The sequence below is a fragment of the Suncus etruscus genome, chromosome 4 (genome assembly GCF_024139225.1).
Source record: "Suncus etruscus isolate mSunEtr1 chromosome 4, mSunEtr1.pri.cur, whole genome shotgun sequence".
Lineage (NCBI taxonomy): Eukaryota > Metazoa > Chordata > Mammalia > Eulipotyphla > Soricidae > Suncus > Suncus etruscus.
The window spans coordinates 96,206,083-96,214,649 of NC_064851.1; the positions used below are offsets into that span (position 1 = coordinate 96,206,083).

General features: G+C 36.0%; 1 non-coding gene across 1 annotated transcript; it reads right to left on the bottom strand.

The window, feature by feature from the left end:
* Positions 1-2,687: 2,687 nt before the first annotated feature.
* On the bottom strand, positions 2,688-2,749 carry LOC126007664 (U7 small nuclear RNA). The gene has a single exon (XR_007495166.1). It is a non-coding gene; the product is annotated as a U7 small nuclear RNA (small nuclear RNA).
* Positions 2,750-8,567: the final 5,818 nt, after the last annotated feature.

Consider the following 8,567-nt stretch of genomic DNA (forward strand, 5'->3'; position numbering starts at 1 on the left):
AGATGAATTGAATTTGAATTATTGATAGAGTATATTATCCTACTTATATCTAACATGTCTTATCTGAAACAACTTTTTTTTAATTTAAAAAATGTATCACATAGTTGACATAATTGACCATAATACATTTGTTTCAGGATGACAGAAAGTGAAGTAATTAAAAAATAGGAAGAAAATAGAGAATCTAAAAAATCTTGGAGAAAGAAGAGGAGAGAGTTCATTAACAGTTATATTCATGAAAATTATTGTATCACCAATAAAGTTGTTAATACAATAGCCAAAGGTTTAGTACATTCCTTTATTTTTAAGAGATGAGAGATACACTATAAAAAAAGATGTGTGTGTGTTTGTGTGTGTGTGGCAGTCGTTGTTGTTGTTTGTGAAGGCATAACAAAATATGAAAGAAATTGGAAGGAAAAACCTTTGGCTTAAAAAAAGGAGATCTTACCCCTGAAGCACAACTCAAGGGTCCAGACATACTTGTCCAGCTCTAAAGTCATTCTCTGTAGTCCCAATAACAGCTCTTCACCATTACTGCTATTGCTGTCAGGTTTCTGTAGTTATAGATTCTGGTTTCTGTACAGGTCCTATGTCGAAGTCAGGGCAGTAGGTCTTCTGGTTTCATCTCACCATTTGTTACCATTGCAAAGAATCCTGTCCTAAAAGCAGACTGTTACTGTTGCCAGGGTTTCACAAGAGTAAGTATTTGGAGTAAGTCTTTGGAGTAAGTCAGTGCCATGGTGGTAGTGGAGCCTTCCTTGGTAGAATTTTTATTTCTGGTGATGATGTAGAAAACCATGTTTGTGGAAACAACTTTTTAAAAATACTGATGATATCCTTCTCCAAGGTTCTAATTTAATTTTTAAGGCACAATGAGGGCATCAAGATATTTCAAATTCCTTCAGATATTTCTAATGTATGCTAAAGTAAGAACCCATGTTTATTTTCCTTGCATAGTTCATAAAACCATAAAATAAAACTGAAATACCACAACTGTCCTTAAACAAGAATATAAAAGCTAATTGAGGTGAGAATATTAAGTGGGTCCATTTTACACAGCCTATCCAGACATTGCCTTTTCATATTTTCAACCCCACTTCAAAAGATTCCCAAATTCTCCTTCAATTAAAAAATGTCTTAGTGAAAGAGCACTACCTTAGGACACACAAGTCTTCATGCTAGAAATAAGGGAGAGAGGTGGTTAGGGGAGACAGTTCAAAGTGCTGGAGTGCATGCCTGGCAATGCACAGTCATAAAGACATAGATAGATAGATAGATAGATAGATAGATAGATAGATAGATAGATAGATAGATAGATAGATAGATAGATAGATATGATCAATATCATACATACATTAATCTAGTGATAATATTTATCAATTCTTAGATGTGAAAAAGATGTTCATAAGACGTAGGGAATTGGTTGACCTACAAATCTGAAGCACCTAAGGTTTTATTTGGGAGGTATCAGAGTAGTTCATTTAGAAAAATTATCTGTAAGAATATGATCGATCCATCACCATCATCTACCCCATTATATGTACCAAAATAAAATGACTGAACTGTTATGAAAAAAGTCTCCAAGTGACAGTTTTGTTTTAATCTTTCTCACTTCCTCTTAGATTAAGAATGAGTGGTTTAAATGGTTGTCCCATGTATTTTTATTGTGTCCAAAATGTGGTGACAATGTTTATTCAGTGTCAAGCCCTTCATTAGCCCTTCCCTGATCTCCAGAAAATATTGTTTCTTACCATGGAAGTTAATTTATATTGCAGCAGAACTTAATGCTGCTTTTCCTATCTCATGCTCTATTAGTTTAATAGTGGTGATGCCCAATCTTTTCCTTTATCAACACGTGTGGAAAATGATAAATGAAAAGCAAAATTGTCCGATTAGTTCATAGTCATCAGTGACTGCTCTATGGCCTTCACAGTCCCAGACACCTACAGATTATTCCAAAGATGAAAGGCAACACTATCTCACATGTCTAATTTCAAATTAGGCTAAATTTTGTATTTAACTTAGGCTGTGAAGCTATGTAGGCTCATAAAAATCCTCACAGTCATTACATGGTTGTCTATTCTCAGTGCTATTTAAAAAGACATCGTGAGCTGGAGAGATGGTACTGAAGTTATGGCACTTGCCTTACATACACATAATACAAGACCAAATATGGTCTGCCAGGCACTGCCAGAAGCGATCCCTGTGCACAGAGTCAGGAATACACACTAAGCTCTGATGGGTGTGGCCCAAACCAAAAGTAAAATAAAATAAAAAGTTTTCTTTGCATTCTACTTCTTACACTGTCACTACATTTCATTTTTTTCTATTCAGGACTTTATCCAGGACTTTTGATGAGTAATATAAACCCTAAATAGAAGCCTCCCACAATGGGCTTCCTGATGTTTATTACCCCATAAGCACTGAGTGATGCTGACCTCTAGTAAAGGCAATCCAAATTCTAATAATATAATTATTATTTTTAGGAATGAAACAACAGAAGAGAGTGAGTTTGTGAGAGACCTTGTGCATTTCCCTTCACCTAAGGTCCATTACCCACTATATACCTTTAGAGAATCTCCTCTTCAGTTCTATAGGGAGAAGAAACATCAGCATTTCCTGTGGGAGATAAAAGGCATTGGTTCATGGGATGGTTGATTTATGTATTCTTTTTTTTTTTTTATTTACTGGGCCTTCCGGTGGAGACCAGAAGGCCTGCTGGACAAATTCTAAAAGAGCTGTAACACTGATTTATGTATTCTTTAATATTATCTAGACACCCAATTTATACAAATGAAGTTCTAAATAATAAAGTTCACAATGGTATTCTATCTTGAATCACCATTGTACCTGAAGAATTCACATGTTTTTGTGTCAGCCATGACTTCTCAAAGAGGTTCCTAAATATATTTGGCATACCTCCCTCTTAAAAATCACTCAAGACTGATGTGGAAATCTAACTCCTTTAAGTGACAAAAAAAAAAGTACTCCCTCATTGCATTCCAGTTAATTTCCTGCCTCCCTTTGGATAGGTTCAACGCATTTGGGGGATTGTTATAGTCCTCTTTGAGGAACTTTATTTTAAAAACTCTATACTTCAAAAAAGACACTGCCAGCACAGATAATGTTCAGGGATTAGCAGTCAAAAGATTTGCCTTTAGCCTGAACTGGAGCAAGAGAAGAGACTAGCAGAAGGTAAGGAATATTTAAGAGGATTCCTTTGGGGCCCAGGGATGATAACTCTATGACAGAATAACTACCTTGAACATATAATATTTTGAATTAGATTCCAACCTCACAACCATACACCAAGATTAATTCTAATGATACTATAGTTGGTTTCCTATTACTATAGTGTTCTGTGATTATCATGACCAAGTGAGTGATTTTAGATCTTCACAACAACCTTCTCTACAATGCAAGGACCTCCTGGAGAGAGGTACAAAATCTGAGTGTCACAGACATTCAGAGAGAAATATTGATGGGTTACATGATGGAGTCACAGTTTGTAGCCACATTTGGGACAATTGCAAAATTTGTGATCATGAAAACAAAATCAGAAAACAAGGTGAGTGCACTGAAGATACAAAGATGACTAAATTTTTCTTATAACTCATTAAAATCTTTCTAGTAGATAGTCTTTAGCAAGACTAAAGACTATTGTTTTTATGGCAAGAAACAAAAGTGAAACTGGCTATAGCAAAGAAAGGACTTTGCTTTAAAAGTTACTGAGCTGGAGGAAGGGGTTGAAGCCATAACACAGTGGATAGGGCATTTGCCATGTAATTGGCCCAGCCGGCATGCCATATGGTCCCCTGAACCTGCCAGGAGTAAGTTCTAAGTGTGGAGCTAGGAGGAACCCTTGAGCATCGCTGGATGTGGACCCCCCAAAAAACAAAAATGAAAATAAATAAATAAATTTTACTGAGTAGTTTACAGATAGAAAAGGCTAAGTAACTGGACTTTGGAAAGGGAGAAACAAGGCTAGTTGGTGCTCATCTCATACAGAGACCTGGGGTTTTTCCTGGTATGCCACTGCTGCTCCAGTGACCATCTATAGTTTAGCATGTAGAATATGTTCCAAATGCCAAGAAATAATATGTACATCTGTATGTATATAAGCTATACTCTCTGTGCTCAGTTTAAATGAGGCCATCTAAATAAATAGCAGCAGACATTTAAAGAAAAATTTTAATAGAAATATTTTAGGAATATTGTCTTTTAATGCTCTATTTATTTATATTCCCTAGTCACTACACTTTTGGGGGGGCAGGGATACTGGTCTTCTTGTATCCCAGCACTGATCATAGTTTCTGAAAGGAGATTTTTGATAAAATTTACAAAATAAGTAAACATATGAATAAATGAAAAAGATGATGTATAATGAAAAGGATTGAAAGATTGTTTTTATTTTTGTATTAAGAAAAACTACATTTTGACAAATAGTATGGTGAGGGTTTAAGAAATCTATGAAAGCAACTCATCTGCTCTGGAGTTTTCCAGGTAAACAGACATTTTTTTTCATCCTCATGGCTGGAATCGTCGCAGTACAAATAGAGGGATATTCTTTGTTCTATAGAGAGTACTTTGAATTACTCTAGTTCTTCAAACAGAAAGCTTTATTCCAACTAACAGATATTCTAAAATGTAGACTTACTGTAATTGTCAAAGTCCTGTTTCAATTGGCCCTACAACTACTACATTTACTCTTACTCTTGCCCCTACTCAAAACAATTTTATCATGTCAATTTTATTATGTGAAATGTTAATCTAGGATTTTTTTTATCATTTGTATTCAATTAATAAAAATTATTTTATTCAATAATTGATTTGGCTACATACAACAGTTCTATAGCTATTTATGTCATTTCTCTGTGATTTAGAAATGTATTTCCTTCTATTGTAAATGTAAAAGGCCCCCTCTATCTCTAGTATCATTCCTTCCACTGGTCCTCAATATGTTCAGAATGTATTCTTTTTATTGTTTTATTTTTACTATACCCAGTGATTCTCAGGGATTACACCTTGCACAGTGCTCAGGAATTATTCCTGGTGGTGCTCAAGGGTCACCTTGGGATGCCAGGTGTTGAACCCAGGCCAAATGCATGCACATGTGTACCTTACCTGCTATATAAGCTCTCTAGTCACAGAACCTGTTCTTTAGACAATTTGCTTGCTATCTGAAAATTAAAGCCAAATACTCTCTTCCTTAAGTCGTTAAAAATTTTTATTGTTGCTTCAAGTCTAAATAGAGAGCAAATGTTACTTACATATTAGTAGAATAATATAGATAAAAGCAGGGAAGGTACAGAAGTGATTGAATCATTTGAAATACTCTAACATCTAGTTTTGGGTCATCAAGTTAAAAATGAATTCTTGACACGTTTGAATCTGGAAATTTTTATTTTTTTAGGATTTGGGGCCACACCTGGGTTGCTCAGGGGTTACTCCTGGCTCTGTGCTCAGAAATTGCTCCTGGCAGGTTAGGGCATGGATTGGGACCATGTAGGATACCAGGGATTGAACCTGGGTCTGTCTGTGTGTAAGGCACCACTGTGCTATCACTCTGGCCCCCCAAATCTGGAAACTTTGAGCTCTACAAATGGGATCCAAGACATTGCTGCACAAAATAAAGCTACCATTTTGGATACATTTAGAAGAAAAATTTTTCCTTAAAGTGGTGACCAATTTAAATGTTTGTCTTCAATTCAGAGCTCCTATTTGATCCTAGACCATGTTGAAATATGTATCCTAAATTATAAACAAAACTATTAAAATACCCAGAAAGGCATGGAGACAGAGGGTAGTCTTTAGAAGCAGGTCCAAAGGCACAAGTAAAAGCAAAGCCCTGTGGCTACTTCTCCAAACCTCTAAAGTTTGAACATCAACTCAAAACATATGGCAACTTGGGATATTAAACAAGAGCCTTTCACTTCCTGGAGAGATGCCATTCTCCTATTGGCAGTACGGAGAAACTTGGCCACAAAAGTGGCTCATGGGGAAGATGCAGTGGCCTGTAACACCCCTTGATTGTCTGCCTCCTCTCTCACTGTTCCACATATTAATTATGGAAATTGACCTTTCTACTGGCATATGTTGGTGTTTCATATTATCCAAAGAACTTTATTCTCATCATTCTTTAGTCCCATCATTTTCATCTCATGTGGGGAACCATTTGGGGCTGAGATCCACTAATTAAATAATTATTATTAAAAGTGTAATTCCTTAAGTGAATAAAACAATCCACAAAATTACAAGCCATAAAGATTGAGAGACTGCTGGTAAATGTATCTTCAGTTCACACAGTTACATATGCTTCATACATAGACTACCAATTTCAAAAAAATAAAAGACAATATGCTCACCTGGTACTAAGGTCATATTGAGTAAAACTATTTGTATTCATAAGGCTCCTTCACGGGTAATGTACCTCAGGTCACTATTAATCATGTTTTAAAGAGCTGTAGAAAAATGAACTCGCAATTCCCCTAGAACTATACTGGGATATACATTTTGAAACAAATCTTGACATTAATCTAATTAATTTTGATTTATTTACTTCTCATAAAGTGGAATTAGTGTATGCAAGAGAAAAGAATTGGTTTGAACATGGGAATATGAATATAGCAACTCAGACTTACATACTAATATCAGCATCTTTTCATTGTATCTATTTTTACATGGTTAAAATGACTTGCGCAGAGAATTTTGCAGTTAAAGTCTACAATGAGCATTTTAACATATCACTAAAATTCTTTGTCAATAATTATAATAGTTGTATAGCATTGCTTCCAGTATACCATATATAACATGCTATTTCATCTTTCAACATCTATTTACATTGTTTCTATCACTTAACTACTATAAGTATTGCTGTAAGTGGCTTCTGTCCTACAGCCATGAGTGAGATTTCGGTGAATCCACTTTAGGGAGAGTGGGTTGCACGGACGGCAAAATATGAAATATAAAATAATGAAACCACACACAGAGAATGTGGAGTCAGCACGTTTTTCTGGAAGGAGTGCCGACAAGTTTATTTTTCAAACAGGGGTTTTATAGGGGTAAGCCAGTCACAGGTGAAGAATAATTATAATCACAAAGCAAAATACAACAGTAACTATACCTAAGCTATGGTGTGCCTATAAAAATTCTAAGATACAAAAGAGAAGGTCACAATTCAAGGCAACTCTTTGCAAGCTTACTTTAAACGCAAAATCAGGATTAGGAGTAAGTAGGAAATATCTAGAAACTTGATCTTCCTGGGCTGGACCCTATTGTTTTAGGGGTCAAGTAAAGGAAGGAGCCAATAGCCCAGGGGTCTGCTCTCTGGCTTTGCCCTTGACTACCAGAAACTGTAGCTGCAAGGACATACTTGAAAAAGAGAAAAAACATAGTCTTAACTTATAGGTTCTAAATATTATCAAGAAAAAGGGTTCTCTTAGTAATCTTTGGTGCTGAAATTTCTAAGCCAAATTATTTGATAGAGGCCACAATTTTGCCTGAAATTTACAAAGGAGAGAAGCCAAATAATGACTAAAAATGTAATGCCAAGTATCTCTTTGGAAATTCCTCAACCATCCACACAGGGGAAAAATGGCATCCACAGTGGGCCTTTTGAGAAACCAAATGGGGATAATTTCAGTTCTTTCCACCAGGAAAATCTGAGGATACATCTGGTGGGCTGAGCCCCCATAAAAGTTTAGGTATGCCCTGGCAAAGTATTATAATAATTTTAGTATGCTAACATTTTATCTTTTTCTAATAAGAATTTCAAAAAATATATATGATAAAAACATTTACTTGAATATTTACCAAACTTTTTAAAATGTCTTTCAGATCAAATGTCAAGGATCATATGGTATTTCCATTTTAATTTTTTAAGTATTTACTAATTTTTTTAATTTGAGCACCGTGTTACAAACATGACTGTAGTTGGGTTTCAGTGACAAAAAGAACACCCCTCTTTCTCCAGTGCAACATTCCAACTACCAATGCTCAACTTTCTCCTCCAACAACCCCCGTCTGTATACAAGACAGGCATTCTACTTCTCTCATTCATTAACATGTCATGTTAGTTGGTGTATTATTTCTCTAACTACACTCACCCATCTTTGAGGTGAGTTTCATATCGTGAGCTGGTCCTTCTGCCCTCATCTTTGGGCATTATTACAATAATGTTTTTTATTTTTCTTAAAACACATAGATAAATAAGACTATTCTGTGTCTCCGTTTCTGAGAAGTCCCCCGGTCTAGGGCATTTCCTAATATGGGACTGCTGGGAGCCATATTACAACAGACGCCACAAGGCCAAATCACAGATCAAATGGTGCTCTGGATTTTTTTTTGTTTGTTTTTTCGGACCACACCCTTTTGATGCTCAGGGGTTACTCCTGGCTAAGTGCTCAGAAATTGCCCCTGGCTTGGGGGGACCATATGGGATGCAGGGGGATCGAACTGTGGTCCTTCCTTGGCTAGAGCTTGCAAGGCCTTACCTCTAGAGCACCTTGCCGTCCCGGTGCTCTGGATTTTACACATCCCCCTCCCAACTATTTCTACAAACTTAAAAG